Source organism: Aotus nancymaae, unplaced genomic scaffold (assembly GCF_030222135.1).
Source record: "Aotus nancymaae isolate 86718 unplaced genomic scaffold, 86718_ANA_hifiasm-v0.15.2.pri h1tg000007l, whole genome shotgun sequence".
Lineage (NCBI taxonomy): Eukaryota > Metazoa > Chordata > Mammalia > Primates > Aotidae > Aotus > Aotus nancymaae.
Genome location: NW_026988418.1, coordinates 42,607,628 through 42,634,648, shown reverse-complemented (window position 1 = coordinate 42,634,648; position 27,021 = coordinate 42,607,628).

Below are 27,021 nucleotides of genomic sequence, written 5' to 3'. Positions count from 1 at the left end.
CAGGTTTCTTCATCTGTAAAACAGGATGATATGTGGTTATGAGGCTTTACCATAGTGTTTATTAAATTCTTACTGTATTGCCTTATCTGTAAGAGAAGCAAATTAGATAGCATTAACTTTAGTAATATTTCTTGTTTGCCTTTTGATGTTATTCTATGGAAAATTGAACTTAACCCATATTTCCAAATTTCTAGTTCTTATCTGATAAACTCTAAGGGATAAAATCATAAAAAGATTTTTTTCTCCCCCTTTATTTTACATATTAATTTTTAGAGCTGTAGGAGGTATTTAGGCTTCACGTAAGTAGAACTAAATCTAGATATGCATAGAGATAAGAAAGTTGGGTCTTTATACACATCACAGGGAATGATAACATTCCTTATAAATTTATTTGTAATGGTTAAACACCACTGCATTTTCTTTTGCTATGACTTACACAATTTTGAGTTTTGAGGAGGTTGCTATTCTAATGGAATTATGTATTCACAGACTTTCATAATTGAAACAGTCCATAAAATCAAACAATCCAACTGACTAATAATAATAATAATACAGTAGTAAAAACAACTACTGATTTTTTAGAGCTAACTATATAGTAGTCATTATGATTATTCAACATACAGTTTCTCACTGAATTTTTTTTAACCCTCACAATGTCCGCCAAAGTCACTATCCTTGTTTTATAGTTGAGAAATTTGAGGCTTAGAGATGTTAAGTATTTAGCTCAAGGTCACAAGACTACTAAATGTCTTAACTTGTGCTTAAATATAGTGCTCACCTTCTTTCTCTTTCTCTCACTTATGATCTTAATCATAATGATCCACTGCCCTTCCCCTGATAGTTAATTCTCCTCTACAATACATGTGACAAGCAGTCATCCTACTGATCTTTACCCATCCTACAGGGTTATAAAACTCACTATCTCTAGAGTCAGTTCATTCTACTTTTGGACAGTTTTGGTTTCCTGTTAAGCTGAAATTTATTTAGGTTCTAGCTCTACCCTTGAAAGAGATTATTCACTGTCCCATTTGTATTAAATAAACACTACAATGTTTGGTCAAGAGCCACAATTTTTAAAAATGTTCTTAAAATTTGCAAACAATAAAAGATTATATCCCTGTTTTAAAGTTATCTCAGCAAAGCTGCTAAAACTATGAGCAAATGCCCAAGGTGTAGAAATTGGAAAATATATTTCATTATTCCACTGTTAAATAGAATGGAGGGACAAGGTTGAGTTAGTTGTAAATATGAAGTAAATGTTAGTTGCTGTAGTACTGAGATAAATTTGATCCAGATTCCATGAAGAAAGTCACTGGAAAAGGAATATTATCAAGGTAGTTAACTTTTATATGTTCAGAAGGAACTAATTTTGAGGAGATACAAAAATAAATTCTACCTTTAATGGTGAAGGAAAACATCACAGACGTTTGATTAAGGAGGAGAACTAAGAAAAGAGTAACAGTTTTATCAAGAATGCTAGGGTAGGCTGGGCACAGTGGCTCAAGACTGTAATTTCAGCACTTTGGGAGGCTGATGCAGGCAGATTACTTGAGGTCAAGAGTTCAAGAAGAGCCTGGTCAACATGATGAAACCCCATCTCTACTGAAAGTGCAAAAATTAGCCCAGCACTGGTGGCATGCACCTGTAATCTCAGCTACTCAGGAGGCTGAGGCACAAGAATCACCTGAACCTGCAAGGCAGAGGTTGCAGTGAGCAGAGATTGTACCACTGCACTCCAGCCTGGGCAACAGAGAGAGAGACTCTGCCTCGAACAAACAAACCAAAAAAGAATGCTAGGGTAAATATCCAATAAGAGTAGGAGTAGAACTATATTGCCAAACTTTTGATAGAGATACTACCACTAAAGCATCATGGATAATATAAAAATTGCAGCTATGGGGCCAGGCATGGTGGCTCACGCCTGTAATCCCAGCACTTTGGGAGGCCGAGGTGGGTGGATCACGAGGTCAAGAGATCGAGACCATCCTGGTCAACATGGTGAAACCCCATCTCTACTAAAAATACAAAAAATTAGCTGGGCATGGTGGTGTGTGCCTGTAATCCCAGCTACTCAGGAGGCTGAGGCAGGAGAATTGCTTGAACCTAGGAGGCGGAGGTTGCAGTGAGCCGAGATCGCGCCATTGCACTCCAGCCTGGGTAACAAGAGTGAAACTCTGTCTCAAAAAAAAAAAACAAAAAAACAAAACAAAACAAAAAATTGCAGCTATGAGAGAAAGAAGCCTTAAAAATCAATGAGAAAACAAAAATTAGTTTTTAAGTTCTGATTCTAGTATATTTGATAATCCAGAGTAGTACAGAAATTGTAGTAAAACTGTTCTGAGGATTTGCTCCTTAAAACAGTCCTGTATTAATACTATTATTTGTTATTAAGTATATATGGAAGCTGCTGTCTGCTCCAGTCAGCCTCTGCTTTCATCCCACACCAAACAAGAATCAGAACGTTGCCATATATATGTTTCCTTTTGTCTGCTTACCCTGACTGATAAAGAAATATATATATATATAAAGTTTTCTCATAAAATATATATATTTTTTTGTGAGCAGACTTTATATGTATTTTTGTGCTTCCAATGTATACATAGAATGTAAGCACTTTCAACTTCTTCATTGTTCCCAACCTCAGTCAAAGCTACCTCATTGCCCACCTAGATTATAATTTATATATAACTTACATATAAATTATAAATATAATGTATTTATAAATAAATTATATATTTATGAATATATTTATTTTATATATAAATACATTTTATATAATATTTATATTTTATATATATTCTGTTTATCAGTCAAGGTAAGCAGACAAAAAAAACTTTTCTAAATACTTCAAACAGAAGGAATTTAATGCAGTGAATTCGTTACATTGTTGATGAAATAGCTGAGAATCCAAAGAAGAAAGTAGATATTACCACCCTTAATCTGGAAAGCAAAGGTTTGAGACTGTTAGCAGATGGGCCCAGGTGGGGTCATGGGGGGCCTATGTGGTTCAAACAAAAGCTATAGAGGAGATGGATCCACTGCTGTACATCATCCTCCCACAAAAGGTAGTAGGACGGGGATATCCTAGAATATCTTCCCTCCATCTTCTTAGTCATCGTCAGCACTTCCCATTGACCAAAGCCTACAGAAACTAGTTAAAAGTTGGAGCCTGTGAAAGGGTAGTCTGTAGTGTTCAGCTCTGATGCTAGGAAGAGAAAAAGAAGGGAAAAAACAGATATAAAGTCAAAGAAGCCCAATGGCTAACATATGGCCAAAAGAAAATTCACTCTCCATGGCATTAGTAAGCAAAATCAATTTTACCAATTGTTGTATGTGAGAGACAAAGATTTTATATTATACACCTCATAGTTTCAAACTTTGTTTGTTGCCTGCCTTTGACATGTATCTTTAACCACGAGTTTTCCTATCTTGTCTTATTCCTTATAAAGCTAGTCTGTAATAACCACACCCATGAAAAAGTACGCACAAATTATACTAGAATTTATTCTCATTAGAATGCAGTCATAATAATCAAATTATAGTTTATCTCCTTAAGAAAAGCATTAAATTAAATATTGTCTTAGTAATGTTAATTTTATTGTATAGTATTGTAAAGAAAATTTAATTTGCACTTATTCTATTTTGTTCATATTTTTAACAGGAAAAGTCCATCTGAATTCACAAGAATAGTGTATCCTTTCAGACTTTACTTCTTTACTTTCCACTCTATCTTCTTCACATTCCAAAGGGACTTTCATTATTGCCACTCCATTGACGTTTGTGAATTTATATTGAAAAGTCACAATTATTTCCCCCCCCACGTTAAGAACCTCTTTACAGAATCTGAAACACATGATCCCTACCTTTCTCCTTTTATCTTAGTATTTTTTCCTTGATCTTAACAAAAACAAATTCTACTGTTTCTCTAACGTTTTTTTTCTTAATTTCTCCTGTTAGCTTCTTCTCTGCCTGAACCTTAAATATTGAATAATTTCAGGAAAAGTTCCTTGGCCCATTTTCTTTAAAAAGCTCTCTCTCTCTCTCTCTCTCTCTCTCTCTCTCTCTCTCTCCCCCCCATGATAGGTAGATACAAAGTTAGCTAGGTAGGTAGATAGATCAATCCATGAGAGATAGATAGATAGATAGATAGATGATAGTTAGATAGATAGATAGACATTAATATAGAGAAACAAACAGACTTTTATCCAACTCCATGGCTTAAAATACTCAATGCAGAAATTTCTCTCTCTTCCTCATAATCCAGACTCATAGCCAACCATACAGCCAACACCTCCACTTGGTTGTCCCAAATATAATTTGTCCTAAAATTAACTTGTTCTAAAGAGAACATTTTATTCTTCTATCTTTTAACCTGCTTCTCTTGTAGCCTTTTCCATCTCTTATTGATTTGCTTTATCAAAATAGCTCAAGCTCAACCATAGTTCTTTCTACCTTCTACAATTAATCTCTTCTCATCTCCTTGCAGCTGCACTTCCAAAGTATATGTAGAATTTAAGCACTTTTAACTTCTTAACTGCCCCCAATCTCAGCCAAAGCCACCTTCATTTTCCACCTAGATTAGAGTAATAGTTTATTAACTGATATCCCATTTCCACTCATGTCTCTTTACAGCCCATTCGCTACATTGTAGCCAGAGTAATCCACTACAAGTATAATTAAAATTGTCATTTTTTGCTTGTGACTTCTTATTGCATTTAGCATAAAATGCAAACTTTTTACTATGATCTGTAAATCTATATCAAGGAAAATAGGTATTATAAATAGTTTAATCAGATTTTTCTGGACATACTTATTAGAATCAACAAATTACTAAATAATATTTATCTATTCCAAATAGAATAATTGACTTAAGACTTCTATTGTCTTTCTCAAATTCTGTAAAATTTAAAAAGGTCACTTTTTCAAAATCCAAAGCACTTTAAGGCAAAATATACAGCTCTGTGTCTTTAATTCCTTGAAACAGATTCTAGCAGTGAAACTTCAGCCAGTTCTCCACTAAGAGATGTGCCTTCATGAAAAGCAAAATTATTAAGTTTGTTGGCTTATCCTTTTCAGCATCTGAATCAATGATGCAATTCCAAGTATTTGAGATCCAACCACTAGCCCCCACATTAAAAGCCAAAGAAACACCAAATGGAGATAAAAGTTACATGAAAGATTACCTATAGCTGTAGCCTGCTGCCACTTGGTAGGACAATCAACATGCATGGGATATTAAGCTATATAATCTCAGTTGAGTTGAATCAGCTGTCTTAATGGGCCAGAAAATCTACCAGTCTCAGTGAAAAATTCCCTTGAAATGGTTGACTGGTATTAGTTAAATAAGCAAGTGAAATTTGTGAAATCCTTAAAATGCCCCAAACTAGGAGGGGACAAAAACACCAAAACCTATCTCTTTTTCAATTTCCAACTGAGTGCTTGACATAGTCTAGACATAGCCTCAGGGCTCTAAAACCAATTTTACCTCCTTTGATCTCTAAAAATATTTTTAAAATTCTCAAAGATAGCTATCACCACATAAGCCAATGACACATGGACCATTATTCTCAACTCCTTAATGACTTTGTTCCATGAATAATTTACTCAATGATCTTACATATTTTTAATCACCTTCTTTCATTGTAATAATTCATATGAGAGCAAACATTATGCTTATCATATTGTTTTTGCATGCATTATCTAAAGCCCCTTTGAATACAGTATTGTTTTATATTTCAATAAGAAAGCTGAAGCTCAGATGTGATAAATGATTTGTCCAAGATCATTGAACATGTGTGGAATGGCAAGGCCTTCAACTTCAAGTGTGTGTAACTTCTTAGCCTTCTGAAAACCTAAAGGTTATAATTTTTATCTAAAATTTCCACCTGTGATAACCGGAAACTCTATAATAATGTCTCATCTTCTTATCTAGGAAAACTAAACAAAGCCATGCCATAATATCGACCTATTAAACAGGCTTCACTGTAAGAAATCATTAATTTATAAAGTAACTTGTAGAATTGACTATGATTTAATAGTCCAGCTAATTCCAAATCAAGCCTATATTTACTATGGGCTTAATGCTCAAAAAGAAAGCAAGGCCGTTGTGCAGGTAGCTGATTTTCTCCTAAATTATGCAATTGTATATGGAAAAAAAATCATGCTTTTGTATATGGAGAAAATTCTTACAGCTGCCACATTCTTTCATTCTGAAGAAGCCTCAAAATGCTTTGCAATGAATCAAGTTGTTCTTTGAATAGAGTAAGTAAATAGTTCATTTTAGTAGAAAGTATATTGTCACTACATCAGCAAGTCTCATTTAAAAAATGTGCATTACTTATTCAGCTATTTGAAAGATGGTATCAGAGAGAAGCTATTTTGTCAATTTATTTTTTTTCCCTCTACAAAGCTTTCATTTTAAAACCTACAACATTGTGTGTTTTTAAGACATCAATTACCGTTTTAAAATGTACCACTCTATCTTGAGTTTTTCAGCAAGTTTCTATGCCAAAGAAAATACTAATCCTTTCAATTTATTGGGAATCAATGTTTAATCCTCTTTTTTGTTCTCACACTTATTACAAATCATAAAGAATTCTGAGTGTCAGTTTTGAAGTGAAAGGCTGATATAATGTTCCTATTACTTATTGATCATTTTAAATTAAAAATTTTAGTGCTATTTGAAAAGCATACCAAAAATTTATGTTTTGCATAGAAATGCTTTTGATACATAATAAAAAATGTGTGTTTTGAAAGCTTTTTATACTATTTTTAATACCCATACAAATAGCGTTTCCTTTATTAATTTTGCGCTATTTCAAGCTTTCAGATATACGGAAAAAGAACTTTGGTTACCCCTACCCCACGAAGAACATGGGAAATGGGCTGATGAATATTTTAAAGCCAACCTTAAAACAGCAAGAATATTCTAAAATTATCTAGTGTATAGCTCTTTTAAAACTTTAAAAACTTCATAGTCCTTTAAAAACATTGGTAACAATAACTTCTCTATATGATTCAAAATCTCTCAAAAGTTTATCTTCAATATTCCTACAAATTGCTCAACTCTTAGGATATGTCTTCCTTAAGTCAACAGATTTTAGTATATTCCAATCATACCAGATTCTATAGACATTCATTTTAATTTTATTTTAACATTTCTTTACACGTGTATAAATAATACATATATACATGCATATATACATATATTTTTATGAAGATGCATAAATAAGATCGTATGTCTCCTTCATTTATTCATTAACCAATACTTATCAAGTACTAACTGTGATGTCAGGCATAGTTTAACTATAAAGGACAAAACATCACAAAAATGCCTGCCTTTACGTTCTAGTGTGGAAGATAGTAAAGAAAACCAAAGAGAAACACAGGTAAATTGATAGTAATGAAAATGCTATGGAGAAAAATAGTGCAGGAGAGAGGGATAAGGAGCAGATGTTAGGGTGATGCCTATAGTTTAATTTTAAGTAGCTTAGCTAATGGGAAAGATCTCACTCTGAATGTGAAATCTGAGAAAAGAGCTTAAAGATACAAGAGAGTTGACCTTGGGGATATCTAAAGGAGAAAAAACAAAACAAAGCAAGTGAGGCAGAGTATACAGCAAGTGAACCAAAGAGAATAGACAAAGAGTAATAAAAGGACAATAGATTGTCAGCCAGTGCTAGGAGTTTGGCTTTTGCACTTACTCAGATGGGAAGTCTATGGGGGGCATTAAGCAGAGTCACATACCTAACAAGTCATCAGTTATGGTATGAATAGACTTGAAGTGTGGAAGAAATGCAAACTGTTACGAAAACTCTTGTAATACAGACTACTCATGATACTGGTTTGTGCTAGCCTGGTGGCAGTGGAGTTGTGAGAAGTGGTCAGATTATAAATGTATATTTGAGCTGGGATCCATGGAATTTACTGATAAATTACATCTGGTATCTAAGGAAAACAAAAAGAGAAATCAAGGATAACAAGTTAGGGTTGTTTATTGATTGAGATAAAGTTCTTTATTATTATTATTATTATTATTTCTTTCTGAAGTCTACACTAGTCTCAGGAGATAAAGGAAGTTGGCTTTTATCTCCTGGATATAATAAAGTTGTTTAAAGCATTGGGACTAATAAGATAACCAAGAGCATACGTATCTGTAGGAAAAGTCAAAAAGATTAACATGGAACTCTCCAGTGTTCAACACTCAGTTAGATGAGGAAGGAAGAGTAACAAAATCAAAAGACAATCCATTAGGAAATTTAAAAATAAGATCAGTTTTGAGTGTCCTGGAACTCAAATGAAGAAGGGTTTCAAGGAAGATAAAATTAATAAATTAAAAGGAATTCATTAATTAATCAAGAAAGAGGAGGATGGGAAGTTGACCATTGGATTTAGCAACATAAAGGACATTGAATTTAATTTAGTTATGTGCTAGAAGATATAAATAGGTCCTTGTGAAATTTTGCTTTAAATGGGAACACAAAATTGGATGTAGCTAGAGATAGAAGTAGTCTTAAAAGAATGGGGAAAGGGGGGAAAATGCTAGTGGGAGAAAATCAGTAGTGTGCTTTCTTGCATATTTGAGAGAAGTTAGGATTTTGTTGACAAATAAATTGTTCATTGCTTGGAAAATGTACAAGAGAAAAAGCAGAGAATAACAGCAGATGTTATATATACTTAGCAGTTTCTGGTGTGCTTGGGTCTTTATTATATTTTATTGAACTTTAATTTACTTTTACATTACTTTTATCACTGGCTTCTCATTATCTATTTTCTTCTTTTTCTTCATCAATACAAGAACAATTCTTTCTCTCGCAATTTGTATGCTGGAGTTTATAGATAGAGAAATAGAAAGATAGATGTATAGATGTATGTCAATTTAACAAAAAATACATTTATGTACACATTTATGTAGCTTGTTTCTCTCTTTGAAAAACAGGTAGCAAGGCGATGGTGCGGTGGCTCATGCCCGTGATCCCAGCACTTTGGGAAGCCAAGGTGGGTGGATCATGAGGTCAAGAGATTGAGACCATCTTGGCCAACATGGTGAAACCCTGTCTCTACTAAAAATACAAACATTAGCAGGGTGCCTGTAGTTCCAGCTACTCAGAAGACTAAGGCAGGAGAATCCCTTGAACCTGGGAGGCAGAGGTTGCAGTGACCCGATATCATGCCACTGCACTCCAGCTTGGTGACAGAGTGAGACACCAACTCAAAAAAAAAAAAAAAAAAAAGCACATACACACATACACACAATGGTAGCAAAACTACCACAGTTCCATTTGTTCTTTTAACAGAATTAGAATAGTCCACAGAGTTGTACCAAAATTTATTCAACATTTCTTCAATAGTAAGCATACTGCTTATTTTGAATGTTTTGCCAACTCAAATAATATTTCAATAAAAAACATTTTACATATGCATTTAATAATGTGTACTGATATTTCCACATCTGGAGATTGGATATCTTCCAATCTGTTAAACAGGTATATAAGGATTAATTATTTTAATGTTGATAAGTGTTTTTATACTGTGGTCTACCTCAATTTACAAGGTTCAGATTATACCAGAAGTTGATTTTTAAAATTATTTTTAGTTATTCTGATCAGCATCAAATGATACATCATTTATAGTTGGCCCTCCATGTCTATGGGTTCTCTATCCATGAAGTCAACCAATCTTGAGTTAAATATATTCAGAAAAATAACAAATGGTTGCATGTGTTCTGAACATGTACAGATTTCTTGTCATTATTCCCTAAACAATACAATATAACAACTATTTAGATTGTATTAAATATTATAAGTAATATAGAGATTATTTAAAGCATATGGGAAAACCTGGGTAGGTATATGCAAACAGTACCTCATTTTACATCAGACTTGAGCATCCATGGATTTTGAGATCTGGTGGATGTCCTGGAACCAAACTTTCATGGATATTGAGGTACAGAGGGATTACTGTACTTTATTTTGTATTTCCTGAAATACTACTAAATTTGAGCATCTTATTTAAGTTTTATGCCATTTGGGTTTGCTCTTCAAGAATTAAAGTTTGCTGAATGAATTATGTTTACTTTTTATTGTATAATTTTTCCATTTTTAGAGAATATGTAAAAATATGTCCTATATTAAAGACATTAACCCTCTGTCTGCCTTGTGTTCAACTTTTTTTTCTAGAACATCATTTATTTCTTAATATTCAAATTTTTCCATATCAGCAAAATATTTTCATGTATTCTCATAGGTCTCTGCTATGGTTTAAAAGGTCCCCTCAAAACTCATGTTGAAGTTTAATTGCCATGGAAACAAGGTTGAGAGGCAGGAACTTTAAGAGGTGATTAGTTCATGAGGGTTCCATCCTTATGAATAGATTAATGCCATTAACTTAGGTGTGGGTTAGTAATCACAGAAATCTGCTCCTGATAGAAAAAGGAACTTGGCTCAGTTTGTGCTCTGTCTGGCATGCTTGCTTCTGCCTTCCACCATGAGATGGCCCTCACTAAATGCCAGTGCTATGCTCTTGGACTTCCCAGACTCCAGAACCATAAGCCAAATAAACTTGTGTTCTTTATAAATGATTCAGTCTGGGGTATCTTGTTACAGCAGCAGAAACAGACTAAGACAGCCTCCAAGCCTTCTTTCCCCTCTCCTGTATCTTTGGGACAATGTCTTTCTATGTTTAGTCTCTTTCATGTTCTACTCAAGAGCCCTGAGCTTTCTTCTATGCCTTTATCTAGCACAAGGGGAAAAAAGGAGGAATTCCCACAATTTTCTGTATCAATTCTCACCAGAACCCAAGCATTTCTTGAACACAGATGATCATTGTCTGCAGGAGCCATCTGACTAAAAATAAATTAAAACTTAGAAGGTTATATAGCTGTGTTTAGGCCACTACATTCAAACAATCTTCTTACGTGGTGTATTTTCTGGATAGTACACATTTCCATTAGCTATTCATCAAGATTATTTTTAGAAATCTTATCTCCCATAGTCTTATTGTTCTTCTTAAAATCTTATGTCTTGAGAAAAAAACCTGACCTAAAGTTATTTAAACATTAAATGTATTACTTTTCAGGTAGAATTTTGTATATATAAGCAATTGAAAATGTAATGTAGTATGATTATTCTGGGATTTCCTATGGCAGAATTCCTCCAATTTAAGTGCTTGAATCTGAAAAGATAATGGACAGATCTGGCAGCTTCTATATCTCTATAAGAGTTTTCCGATTTTCTATCTTGAGTTTGTTTTTCTTTCTTATTCACGCATTTAATAGAAAAATTATTGAGTATTGAGTACTACTTTTATGTAAAAAAAAAAATCTAGACTCTGGTTACATAGAGTTGAAGAAGATAATCAAGTCCCCTGCCTTTTTGGTAGAGATAGATATTACACAAAAAATAAAGAAATATAAATATATAATAAAATACATACAATAACTTAAAAGTGTGATTAAGTGTTAAGATAAAACTAAGAATGTCATTTGATATAAAAACTAATATTGCAGAGAAGAAAATATTTAAATTGGTATCTAAAGGGTAATCTAAAAGAAAAATGCAAGAATATTGCAGATCATAATCCCCTTTTACCTGAAAGTCAAACACAAATGTCATTGTCCTTGGTTTTAAACGTTTACAATTATCACACACACACACACATTCAAATACATGCATACATACAAATATACAGATACACACATAAATGTCTATATATGCTGTCAAAATATATGTTTACATGTATATTTGTTTTTGGCTACTGTTAATATTGAATTAGATAAGATAGGTAAACAATAGGTATAGCATATAGTGCAAAGTGAGAACCTTGGAGATGTTTTAAATATAAAACACAGCAATAATAATTTGTTATAGTTCCATCAGAAATAAAAGGTAAAAACAGCAGAAGAGGCAGCTGTAAACAAAAAATACCTAAAGATCCGGGAAGAATTTAGGAAACATTTATTGTGGTCTTAAAATCAACAATACAGAAAATAAGCCGCTTTTTCATTAGATAACCAGATTGACCAATGTGAATTTGACTGGATTATAGGATTTTTTCAGATAATCTCTTTTAACTCTTGTTCATTCACTTGGCTAACTTCTACGGATTATAGGATTTTTTCAGGTAATCTCTTTTAACTCTGGATCCTTCACCTGGCTGATTTCTACTTATCTGTCTTGTCTTTTCTTCATCAAAAGTTCAAAAAGCAATTTAATAAACCTTACCATCTAATTCAAAATGTCTTCTTTACAATAAAAATCATTCCAACTTATATGCATCTGAATGCACCATTCCATTTCATTTACTAATGTGCAAACATAAGTTATGTAATAATACCTGATACAACAAATAGATTCATGAAAACACTATCCTATGTATACTTTTAGTGAATTTTTGAAGCATAACATATATACAGAAAAGTGCATAAATCTCAAACATACAGCTTGATAAATCTGCTATTTGAACATGTTTGTGGACCACCACCTAGGAAGGAAATAAAACATCAACAGATTCTTGAGAGGCTCCCTCAGGCTCCCTAACTACTATTGCGATTTCTATTTATCATAGGTTACTTTTGCTGTTACTGAAGTCCCCAGAAGTAGAATCACATAGGAACTACTGTTTTTTGTTTAACTTCTTCTACTCAAGCACTAGTTTTGTGAGATTCATTCACATTGTTATGTGTAGAAATAGCTAGTTTTTTTTCACTATTTCATAGTATTCCATCAAATAAATACATGAAAATTATTTATCCATTTCTCTTGTTAATGATTATTTGGGTTGTTTATAGTTTGTTGGGGCTGCTCAGAATGATTCTGCTATGTACACCCATGCACATGCCTTCTGATACAAATAAGCAATTCTGTTGAAAATTTCTGGTCCATAGGATTGAGTATATTTGACTTTAGTGAATACTGCTAACTTTTTTTTCAAAGTGGTATGTATGCTATTTTTTTAGAAAAGTAATTTCTGTGAGTTGTGTGCATATCACAGAGGATCAGAATGATGTTAATTTCCTTTGGATAAGATTCAACCTCTACTACCCCAAAACTGTAACAACAGCAGATCAAGTTGACTTGGTCAAGAGGACAGATGGTATAATTTTCATGTTTCTAGGGATTTGACTATTTCTGATTTGGCATTACTCCTAGAAAACATAATCTTTTATGGGTCACAACTGGAAGACCTGTGCTTTTACCAAACCTCCTTTTTCTTACTAGTTCCTGAATTCCAGTTTCTCTTTACTTAAATTTAGAGAATTTTGTTTAGTTTTTCATTTGTTTTTGCACTGTTAGCAGTCACTTTCTGTTTGTTTGCTTGGTCTCAGGAGCCAGTTCAGTTTAGGAATTCACAATGAGGTTGCTAAAAGCTTCAAATACTCATTTTCTGCCCGACTTCTATACCTTAAATTGGAAATCAAGGATTTAGCTTATTGGAAAAAATATAGAAATGGTTGTCTTTACCTCTGTGTACTTCATTATTCTTTCTGGGATATGGCCCCTCAAGTTCTGAATGTCTTTGTTGTTTTCCAATACTCAATTTTTAAAAATGTTATATAGTTTCCAAATTGTTCTAAGTGAAATGGTTTGATGTGACCCAGCTGTTTTCTCATGGCCAGTAACAGAAGTCCTAAATGATAGTATTTTATTATTATCGGCTAATGAGATTAGAGGTATCATAATATGTAAAAAATTATACACAAAGTACAGGCCAAAAGTCTTCACGGATTTCAGGGAGCGACATGATTTACATCTAAATTATATTTCTTCAATCTTGTTAACTATACGTCTTTTTAAATACACTTTTAAAAATACTGTAGTCAGAGTGCTAATATTAGGTGTAAAAGACAACTTTTTTTGACTTATGGCCGTAATCAGAAAGAAAATGTGTTTTATGTTTGTGTGTCTGTGCATGTGTGTGTATATATATTTTTTTCAATACAATATATGGATAGAATTCAATAGAATATTAGAGAAGAAAATCTCATCATTTCTGACAACATGGATGGACTTCGATGAAATTATGCTAGGTGAAATAAACAGGCACAAACAAAAAAATACTGCATGATCTCACTTAAATGTGGAATCTAAAAAAATTAAACACAGAAGCAGATAGCAGAATGTTGGTTGCCAGGTGGTGGGGGAGTGAGAGAAATGAAGAGATGCTGGTCAGAAGGTGCAAAGTTTTACTTATGCAGAATAAATAAGTTATGGAGATCTAATGTACAACATGATGACTACAGTTAATAATACTGTATTTTATACTTGAAATATGCTAAGATAATATTTCTTAAATGTTCTCACCACATACAAAAAAATGCTATGTCAGGTGATGAATATGTTAATTTGATTGATTATGTTAATCATTTCACTATGTATACATATATTAAAATATCCTATTGTCTGTTGTAAATATATGCAATTTATATCAATTATAAATCAAAAAGCAGGAAAAAGTTGATTATTTTTATCATTTTTATATTATACTATCTAAAATGCAAATATTTTTCTAGATTTTGCTGCTAAACCTAAATGGCTCTCAGTACTTCAGTGATATCATGCTTAAAAATTAAAATTAACATTACTAACTATATAACACTTTCATAAATGCTATTCCATTTAATTCTCACGACCCTGTTAGTTGGATAATGTAGTATTATCTTTCTGGTTTGTGGAAGACTAATGAAGGCTTACATAGACTAGCTGAAATATCCAATATAATACAATTTATTAATTCAAGGCTGGGATTGCATCCCATTTCTCTCTATGGAGTCCCCAAAATTTTTTTTCCTATTAAAATCCAAAGGATATTGTATATATTCCAAAATTAAAACATCTCTAAAGAAATGACCTAGTCCATTTAACCCCCTCGGGTACCCAAACATCAATAGTTGTAAAACTGATTGTCTTCTCTAAGCTCAGTTTTTCATCACAGTTGACGGAAAAATGAGCTTGAGAGTCACATTTCCAATAGTTTCCCTTTTTTTATCCTCAACTCAAATTATACTTTTGTTCTCCAACTGGCTCCTTCTCTTTGGCTCTCTATCAGAATGAAGACAACACAGAATGACCAATGATTAGATTAACTAGTGTTCAAACTAGGGTAAACTTCTTCACTAGTTTCATTTGGCGAATAAATGGAACTTTTAGAATAAAAGGAGGTACTATTAATAAGCATGCTAGGAAAACTGGATCTATCTTAGGTAAATATGAATGTATAATCACTCTATTGTTTGTAGACTGTAGCTTGGAATATGGGCATAAAATAGATTTATATGTGTCATTACTAACTCTTGATGGTTTGAAGACTGGAGGATATGAGTAGAATCATAATACTTAAAGAGTTCAAGCTCTATAATAAGACTGTTCAAGGCTTAAACCTAGTTCCACCATGTGCTAGCTGTGATACTTCGAGCAAACTATTAAACTCCCTGCATTGGTTTGCTCTTCGTGCCTGACAAACTTTCCCAAAACTCAGTGGCTTAAAACTATAATCATGTATTTTTACTCATGCATTTGCAGGACAGTTGAGGTTTAGCTAGAGTTTATCTGATTTAGAATGGGTTCAGCTATGAGTCCTTATTTCACCCTGCGATAGCTGGATGGATCTGCTTTTTCTGCTGGTCTGTGGATGAGGTAGGGCAGCTCTGCTATGATTTTCTCTTTTTATTTTCAGACTCACAAGCAAGCTAGAGGGTGAACTTAATTTTGCAATGATAATGCTGCAAGAAGAAAGAAGAAACACCCAGTTCTTTTAAAGCCAGACTAAACGGTTGGACACACTCTATTATCCAGTGTAAGCCATTCACAGTAAAAGAAGAGAAATATACTCAACCTCTATTTTGAAAGAACTGGCCACAAGGCAAAGTTTATGAATGAAGGAAGGACTAAAGAGTTGAAAATAATGATGCAATCTACTATTTGGTCTGACACTCAGTTTCTTCATCTATATAATGAAGTTTTTTGAGAGATTTGTTGGAATGCTTGAAATAATATTCATACAGCATCCAGCACATAGTAGGTGTTTGATACCTAGACATTTTTCTAGTTTTATTGTTACCGTTACTAAGAGATTAAGATATAGTTATGGCCAAGCATGGTGGCTCATGCCTGTAATTCCAGCACTTTAGGAGGCCAAGGTGGGTGGATCATGAGGTCAGGAGATCAAGACCATCCTGGCCAACATGGTGAAACCCCCTCTACTAAAAATACAAAAATTAGCTGGATGTGGTGGCGCACACCTGTAGCACCAGCTACTCAGGAGGCTGAGACAGGAGAATTGCTTGAACCCAGGAGGTGGAGGCCACAGTGAGCCGAGAGCAAGCCACTGCACTCCAGCCTGAGTGACATCAACAGTTAATTTCAAGTATCTTTTTTTTCTGCATTTCTATGTTATTATTGGTAGAGATCAGGAAAAATAAAATGGTGTTCCGAGCTTAGTCCTATTCATGAAAGGAGTTCCAAAATTAAACATTCATATGTCTGTTTGTGATTAAAATTGAATGAAACAAAATTAAATGCATGTTTAGGTCATTTGTCTCTCTGTTGATTTACCTTTGTTGAAGCAGGTAAAAATGCATCTAAAAATGTAAATACTGAAACAGCAAAAATTCATAGTGAGAGTAGTTTAGTTTCTAACAGAAAAGTAGAGAGAGTTTTATTCAAACAGCTGAAGCTTGAGAAATTTAGCTTTATAGCTTTACTCATAAAGGGCTTTTGTTTCTAGAATGGACTTAAGAAAATTTTGCTCTGAATTGCTAAATTATAATGTGTTTAAGATGCATTTCATTAACATGAAAAAAGTCAATCAATACTTTTCATCATAGTATACCTTGTCATAATATTAGCAAATGCAATAGGATTTTTTTCTTTCTCATAACATGGTTTTGTAACATATGAACCAAAGATATTTCATCTGTTTTACTTTCTAAATACGTACGTTAAATGGATTGGTCTCCTTTTTAAAATTACCTTCTTTTGGTACCTGGAACAATTGTATTTAAAATATGCCTAGAAGAATTGTAAATAAATATATCTTTAATATAATAAGAATCATAGCATATTAGAAGCACTGGGACTGTTTATTTGTTGAGATGATTTATCACTCTATAGTGTCAGAGAATAATGCACCAATAATTAATTAAGGAAATAATTTCATCTTAATTTACTGGTTTGCTAGTAATTCATCTTGGTTTTCTTAAGTAAAAAAAAATGGTCTTAGAGCTATCACCACTTTTGATTGATGAACCTCAAAATTAGTGTCTGTGATAGTTAATTTTAGGTGTCAATGTGACTGGATTAAGAAATACCTAAGAGAACTGGTAAAGGATTACTTCTGGGTTTGTCTGTGAGGGCGTGTCTACAGAAGACTGGCCTGTGAGTTGGTAGAATGAGTAGGGAAGATTTTCCCTCAACATAGGCAGGCACCATCTAACCCATCTGGGGACCTGCATAGAACAAAAAAGGCAGAAGAAAGGCAATTATCCTTCTCTCTCTACTGGAGCTAGAACACTCTTTTTCCCCCGCCCTTGGACATCAGAATTGCAGTCTCTCCAATCTTCAGATTCCAGGACTTAAAACAACAGTCCTGGGGTTCTCAGGCCTTTGGCCTCCAATTTAGAATTATATCATTGGCTTCCCTGGTCTTAGGGATTCAGACTTGGGCTGAGTCATGCTACCACTATCCCAGGGTCCCTAGCTTGCAGATAGCTTCTTATGGTATTTGTTAGCCTCCATAATTGCATAAGCCAATTCTCCTAATAAATATCTATCTATCTATCTATCTATCTATCTATCTATCTATCTATCTATCTATCTGTCTATCATCTATGTATTCACCCATCTATCCATTCTATTGGTTGTGTCTCTCTGGAGAACCCTCACTAATCCAGAGGCTATGATTTCAAATGACAGTTTTAACTAGTCAGGATATAAAATTCAGGTAAAAATACGCATCAAGAGTAAAAAAGTTTTAATCTACTCTGTAATCTTTTTGCTGAAGTTATTGCTTCTCTGGTCTGAATGTTGGCTTTACTGCAAAATTCATATGGTTAAACCTAATTACCAATGTGATGAATAGGAAGTGAAGCCTTTGGATGGTGACTGGTTCAGAAAGCAAGTCTTCATGAATGGGATTAGTGTCCTTATAAAATAGGCCTTAGGAAGCTTGTTCATTCCTTCTACCATGTGAAGATACAGTGAAAAGCTGTCATCTATGGCTTACAAAGTGGGCTCTTTGAGACCAGCCTGGCCAACATGGTGAAACCCCATTTGTAAAATTACAGGCACCTACCATCATTTTGTGAAAATACAAAAATTAGCTGGGCATGGTGGTAGGTGCCTGTAATCCCAGCTACTCATTAGGCTGAGGCAGGAGAATCACTTGAACCCAGGAGGTGGAGGTTGCAGTGAGCCACGATCCTGCCATTGCACTCCAGCCTGGGTGACAGAGTGAGACTCCATCTCAAAAAAAAAGAAAGTGGGGCCTAACCAGACAGTGAATCTGATGGAGTCTTGATCTTGGACTTTTCTGTCTCTAGAACTACGAGAAATGAATTCTATTGTTTGTAAGCTACCTAGTTTATGGTATTTTATTATTAAAGTAGCCAACAGACTAAAAAAACTCTCCATTATTATTTTTTAAATAATAGACCAACTCTATTTTTGAAATTTCGAAGCTTGGTCTAAAATATTTTATTCATTTATGTAATACATATTTATTGAGCTTCTATCATATGTTAAGTATTATTAGTGCTAGGGATACTATAACAAAAAATAAATTAAAAACCTGTCTTGTGAAATTTATAATCTAATAAGAAGAGACACATATAAAATAAATTATATACTTTGTTCATAAGACACTGATAAATTCAACAGAGAAAAATAATTCATGGCAAGGAAATAGAAAAAAAATCTATCCTGGTGGCAGTTTGCACTTTTAAATAGGATTGATCAGGTGTCATGGCTCATGCCTGTAATCCCAGCATTTTGGGAGGCCGAGGCGGGTTAATCACTTGACGTCAGGAGTTCAAGACCAGACTGGCCAACGTGGTGAAACCCCATCTCTACTAAAAATACAAAAAATAGTGGGGTGTGGTGGCATGTGTCTGTAATTCTAGCTACTCAAGAGACTGAAGCACAAGACTGAATTCAAGAGAACTGCTTGAACCTGGGAGGAGAGGCTGCAGTGAGCCAAGATCCTGCCACTGCACTCCAGCCTGGACAACAGAGTGAGACTGTATCTGAAAAGCAGTAAAATAAAATAAACAAATAAATAGGCTGGTCACTGAGCTCTTCACTGTGAATGTGGACTTTGGACAAATACTTAAAGAAGATGAGGAAGTACAACCATGTGGATACCTGAGGCAGGAGTGTTATACATAGAAAGGACCCTATGAGCAATGGCCATTAGGCTAGAGCTTACCTAGTCAATGGAGCATCAAGAAGATCACCACATGCATATAAAGATAAAGGCAACACAGAAAAAAAGACAAAGAGGCAGTGGAAATGTGGTGGTGGTGGTGACACAAATTGTAGAGGTCTTAGAGTCATTATAAGGTTGTCTATGTAGTGGGATAGCAAATCATTAGAGGGCCTGATGAAGAATAGAATGACATGACTTTATTTCCAAAGGATCGCTTTGGTTTCTGCATTAATAGAAGACTGTAAAGGAACAAGAGTGGCAATAAGGACATCAACTAGTGTCAAGTATTAACAAAGCAGTAAGAAGATCGTGGTTTCAGCCAGGGCTGTGATAGTGGTGAGAGTGGGGAGGAGGATGAGAAGTGGTCAGATTTTGAACATATTTTTAAAGTAGCTACAATAGGAATCTTTTTTTATTTTTAGTATAGATGTAGAGTGTGGAAGACAGTAGCCAAGTGTGAAATGGAGGCTTTATAAGCTTGTGCTGCTGGAAGGATAAAATTGATTTTTTCCTGAGATGGGACTAAAGATGGAGGCACTGGGTTTAAAGGAATGATCAATATTTTAACTTTGAAATGTCATTGAGACATGCAAATGGATGTTTCAAGTCTGTAACTGAATATCCTGAAATCTGGGAAAGAAGTCTGAATGAAAAATTAATATGTGGGAATCTACAGTTAGAGTTATTTAATAGTTTAAACACACACACACACACACACACACACAAATACTGTTAGATCACCAAAGAATGAGTGCAAAGAAAGAAAAGTCCAGAAACTGAATCATGTCTACTTCAACATTTAGAGTTGAAGAGAAAGGAACTAGCCAAAAGCTAAAACAAACTAAAAAAACTAAGGGCATAAAAATAAGTGGGAGAAATATAGAGAACCCACACTCTGGAAGCCAAGAAAATAAGGCATTTCAAGAAGGAGGGAGTAGTTTCATGTGTCAAATACTGCTGATACATTAAAATAAGTAACTGAGAATTGCCAATTGAATATTTAAACAGGATCACTGGAGAAGTTTACAAAAACATTTTCTTTTGGCATTATATAGATAAAAATCTAATTAGAGACGACTTAAGAGCAAACAGAAGGACTCAGCTCTTAGAGGCAGAATTTAGACCCTATATTTCATTAGTTCTAACAAATGCATTATTTTATCTTTTAAATATCTGAAATTAGATGTATATTAAAATTACGACATTTATCCTTATGACCACCTAGGCACCTATTCCAATGCAGTTGTCATTGCCTGCTTTTTCACAGTTTTTTACAGTTGCTTAAATTTTCATCATTGCTACATAAAAATAAAATTAAAAGTTCTCTCAAGGCCGGGCGCGGTGGCTCACGCCTGTAATCCTAGGACTTTGGGAGGCTGAGGCAGGTGGATCACGAGGTCAAGAGATCGAGACCATCCTGGTCAATATGGTGAAACCCCGTCTCTACTAAAAATACAAAAAATTAGCTGGGCATGGTGGCGCGTGCCTGTAATCCCAGCTACTCAGGAGGCTGAGGCAGGAGAATTGCCCGAACCCAGGAGGCAGAGGTTGTGGTGAGCCGAGATCACACCATTGCACTCCAGCCTGGGTAACAAGAGCGAAACTCCGTCTAAAAAAAAAAAAAAAAAAAAAAAAAAGTTCTTTCAATAGTGTGATATAAAAACTTTGGCCATAGTTTAGCATTTTTTTTCCTGTCTTAATGGTACCTACATTAATTGCATATTGTAATCAATGTGGCTAAAATACAATAAATATGATTATCATGCGTTTTAGCTATAAGGGGACAACAGAAATGTAGAGATAGCTGGAAAGAATTAGGAGATCAATAAGGGGTTCACTTGCAGGATTTTAAGATGGGTTAAATTAGCATATGCTTGTATGTTAATGAGAATGATCTCATAGAAAGGAAAAATTAGAAGCAGCATGATATACTTAAAGGATGTCTTGTACTTCTGAATGTGAGAATATGGTTTGCAGTACAGTGTTTTGCTAAAATCATTTAGATCTTCTGTTTATGTTCACAAGATAGAAGTTGTTCTAAAATCCTTCTGTGGATTAGGAACTAAAGATTTGAGATCAATGGAAACTTTACTGTGATGTATTTAAGAACTATGAGTCATCATTGATATAAACGTTTAATTATAATACTTCTTCAAAATGACTCCTCACTTCTACACTCATTCAGTATCTTAATATAGTCACTATAATTAAATAATTTAAAACATAAAGGGACTTAAAACAGGAATGTTTCCATTTATTTTTTTACTGATGTAAGAATTATCTTTAATTAGTATGCTAGTTTTACAAACTGCATCTATTTTAACTGGAAATCTATATCTTATTAAACCTAATGCATAAGTAATAAGGCATTCCCAAGTTACAAATGGGGTTACATAAATATAAAATAAAATAATAAAAATAACTATTTCTAGGAAGCTTATTGTGTATTTGAAACTGTGAGGAATGATACATAAGACCTAGTATAATATTGCAAACCTTAAAAATAAGTATTGTAAATAACTCATTTTTCAGATAACATGCTTGAAATAAATGTAGAGTATATATCTTCTCTTTTCTTTCTTTTGTTTTTCTTACTCCCATTACCCAGGCTGGAGTGCCATAGTGTGATAACAGCTCACTGCAGCCTTGACTTTCCAGAATCAGGTGATCCCACCTCAGCTTCCTGAGTAGCTGGGACTAAAGGTGCACCACTACGCCTGGCTAATATTTTGTATTCTTAGTAGAGATGGGGTTTCACTATGTTGAACACTATGGTATGTAAGTGGTGGCTAGGTATTAAATAACTCAAAAGTCCATATAATTCTTTATTTAACTAATTTGTCTTTGTGTTCATCTATCTGATGGAGTTACTTTCACAATCTTTATTGCTAGATAGTCAAGTATTTCCGAAAAATTTAATAAATAGTAAAAAGTTAGTGTTCCATATTCTATAATAAATATACGTAAGAAAAATCCAGTGGTGAAAAAAATGTAATCATGAAGATTAGATTTGGCATAATGTGTAATTTAATTCATGAATATATACAATTTAAAATCTTGGTATAAATTCATATTAATCTTTTATTTAATAACCATCATTTTAATGTACTTTGATTATTTGATGATCACTTGATTTTATTTGGTTCCATTTTTTTCTGTTTTATTCTTAAAACAATGATAATTTACCTAAAATATGATATTTGTTATAAAAATGTAAATGTTAAAATCACATTTTGACTAATTCCTGGTAGCAGTTAATCTTGTTCCTTTTTTCTGTCCATATATGTATAAACATGATAGGCATTTTGAATGAATATTGCTGTGCTCTCTGTATATATCATTAACTGTTCCGTAAAACAAAAATTCAAGAAAGTTTTCTATGATTGATCTATGGTTGCTTTGAATCTTTCTGTTCATCTAGATACATATTTGTTCATGTTTACATGTTTCACCTAGGGGCTTAATCATCTATTATGCCATTTATTCTGTGGGAAAATGTGTTCTCAATTGTGTATAGGGGGTTAACCACACATCATCCCCCTGTCCACTAGGCATGCATGAGTGATGTCATGGAACTAGTGGCAGAGAGAGGGTATAGGATAATATTTAAGAACATGGGATCTAGAGTAAGGCTACATGGGCACGAATGATAACTAGTTATATGATCCTTGGTAAGTCGGTTGACCTCAGTTAGCTTCATTTTTCATATCCTTTAAGCAAACATTATAATAGCATTTTTATCATAGACTCTTGAGAGTTAAATGATAGAGTAACAAATATTTAATATATTACTTGGTATATAGTTTATGTTGAGAGAACAAATAGGGGAATGCTATGGCCACCTGGGGCATATTACTTTGTTCCAAACATGTCTAGATGACCAAAGTTCTTAGTTTATTACCTTTAAGTATAAATTTTTAAGTATATATGTATATATGTGTGTATATTATGTATATATAATATATAAGTGTATAGTTAAGTGTATATGTGTATATATGTATACACATAGAGTTTTAATATTTATATTTCTGAAGAAAATTAAGAATTCTATCGTAGCTATGTGCACTTAAACATGATACATTTAAATATTATCACTAAAGTGGCTATATTAAATTATAGTAAAAAGGCATATTTTAAACAGAATTATTGAGATATATTATGAAGGATGTAGTAACATATTTTCTGCATTTTTAGTGTGAGATGAGGTATATCATTTTCCTTTAATGACTCTACTTAGTGGGAAAATAACTTTAGTTATAGATTCCCAAATAATTAAACGTCTTAAATAGGCTGCCTATGAAGTGATCTTATTTGAATTTGAGCAGTCACACTATATTACTTTGCTAAACTGTGCAGTTTTATATAATACATTTATATCTGCAGTATATACATTGTAATATACTAATGAAATCAAATGTTAATGTCCTACAATATGAACGCATGTGTCTACTAGAATAAACATTCCGAAAACAAGACGGTAGTTGTGTAAATCACCTTGAACCTCAATGTTCTTCAGCACAACTCATGTGGTAACAAGGTTAGATACTAAGTAGTTTTACTCATTTCCGTCAAGTTGATAGTGCTTCTGATTTGTGCTCACTTACTTTATTTGTTTTTGCCTTTGTGGTTAGGCAAATGTGAAAGTCTACAGATTGTATCCTCAACATCTTTGATCTTGTGAATTTCAGCAGGTACCTATACGGGCCTGTGCATAGAGTAAGTTTAAGTCCCAACTTTTAAAAACTGGGCATATTCATAAATGCAAAAAAACAACAGAAACTGTGCAGATGAAAGGCAAATATAGCAAATAAGAAGCAGTGGGAGATTTTGTTTGGTTTGTCATTGATTTTTTTAAAACTTTTTTTTTATCTTTGTGAAAAATTAAAAGGATGACTTTTAAAGAAAGTATACATTTCTTGACCCAAATGTAATCATAATCAGATAGGATATTCACTGACCTTGAAATCAAAGCTCTAGATGTTAACTGGCACATGTGTTGTTTGGTAAAATTGTGCTTCAATTTCTTTTCAGAAATATAGATTTCTCAAAAATGTTTGTTATTTTTTAAATTTTTTATTTGTTTTATTTTTTTAGAGACAGAGTCTCACCCTTTCACCCAGACTAGAGTGTAGTAGCATGATCATAACTCACTGTAACCTTGAACTCTGGGCCTCAAGAGATTTTCTGATGTTGGCCTCCTGAATAACTAGGGGTGTAATTTTTTTGTGTAGAGATGGGGTCTCCCTCTGTTTCCCAAGTCAGTCTCCTGAAGTGCTGGGATTACAGGTGTAAGCCATTGTGCCTGGCTGGGTATTTTATTTTAAAGTCCTTTGAAATCAAACTTAAGAGATTGTGAAAAATTATCATAATCTTAAAATGCATTTATAATGTTACTATGCAATGAAGCATTCCTGAAAATTGTTTTATGTACTTTTGAACCATCAGCTGACTTGCTTCTATAATTCAAGAGCAACATAGACATTATTTTTTGGAGCAAGGTAAATTAAATGAGACGTTTTGGCTATTACTTTATGAATTAAAATAAATTTGGAGTTAGAAGATACTAAACTATAGCCTAGACATAAAGAAGCAGTATGCATTCTACCACACATTCTATTACTTAAACAGAGTCAATATTGTTAGTGTAATGACTTTAATAAATGTACAGAAGTTGGAATATAAAGTACTTCACTGTTTTAATGTGTGTTGCTTTACTGACCCTTACTTATCTGGTAGTGCAAGCAGAAACTCCAATCACATATTCAAAATATACATTGCAATAAAAAACAAAGTATTTACTCTTATTTCCACTGAATACACCCGTAACACTTCAGATGGTTTGAAGACATACACAGGTGAATGTGTTGAGATAGTTTGATTCAGGTAAATGGAGTTCCCCAGAGAGAAGCAGAGATAAAACTGGTGCAAACTTTGAACTCCCTGCAAAATTCAACACTTCTAAAAACTAAAATTTATTTCTATATAATACACTCAAGCACTTTTACTTTTATTGTTTCAATTTTTAAGAAACAGGAATCTCTTGGCTAGGACTTCTATAGTGAATATTTACTCAATATTTTTAATATTGAGTAAATCAAATCCCTAGTCTCCAGAGCATTATATGTCTTGTGTTCTGAAGTTGTGTCATATAAACAAATTGTTTTTCTAATCCTTTTGTATTTGTTAAGGTATATGAAAAGTTCAATCTAATCTGTCCGACATCATCAAATTTTTATTCCCTAACCTTGATTTTATTTGCAAACAAAACCCAATTTCCAAAGATATGAATTGTTACCTATATAACTGGATTGTGGACTACAAATCAATACATTTGATATGATCATAGTTAACGTTTCAGAAAATTGTGTCACAAATAGTACTATACATTTATCTTGTTTTATTCTTTTTAATAACCCAGTTTTACTATCAATATTATATTTTTATTTCAGAATCATCTTTCAAAGTAGAATAAAATGACATAATAAGTTAAAACTTAACAAAGTATGCTAAAGAATTTATCTACCTGGCCAAGTTATTTTTCTTGTTTAGTATTAGTTTTTATAATGCTACTATTCATATCCCCTCCAGAAAAACTTATTAGAATTTCTATTTTATTTTCATACAATGAGTCCCAGAAAGGATCCTTAAAGGAGGATTAAGGAGAATCAGTCACTAAACCTAATTATAAAACTGAGATTTCTTATTAAGCACTTCCACATATATTATCGCCTTAAAACAACCCCTATTATAGTAGAAATTAATATTGCCACTTAATGGATTATGAAAGAAAGTCTCACAGACTTGAGTCATACACCTTGCAAGTATCTGATCTAAGGCTCAGACGCATTCTTCTTACTAGAGGAACAAAGTCTCTTCCACCAGAGCAATCAATTAAAATTCAATATTTATCGTGCGCCTGCATTTGACAATTAGTCATAAATGCTTAGGGGCATTGACTCAGCCTAATTCTCTCTCCCTCTTCCTCTTTCTCTTTCTGAAGCCCATATACCAACAGAGAGAATTTTACAGATGAGAAAATGGAGCCATAGAGAGATTAAAGTACATGCTATAGGTAGCAAGCCAGTAAGGTCCAAAACTAAAATTGAAGTATGGAGCATTGCATTTTAAATGCAGGCTATATTTTTTAAAAAATGACAGGATGCTCTCCCAGTTATAGCACATCATTCTTTCCTAGTATGCTAGGTGTATAGGTGTTCTAGAAGTGCTTGTCTTGAGGTTTAGACAATTATCTCAGTATTTGTTATATTTAGTCTCCTTTTTATTAGGTTGGTGCCAAAGTAATTGCAGTTTTTGACATTAAAAGTAATAGTAATATTATATTGACTCTCATTTATTGTATTGTTTTTCTCTCATATTATTAATTGCTTTGTATTTTACTACTTTCTGATATTCTCGTTACTAAGTTCTTTACTAGTTTGCTAACATTATCTTTGGTTTTAATGAGGTAATTGTTTTCTCACCAGTTAAGCAGATATAGCAGACTTGCATTTAGGCTATTGTGTGCTTCTTTACCTTCAAAATGTTTTTGTAATGACAACCTTAAACAAACACCACAAATTTTGAAAAGTACTTTTATTTTTT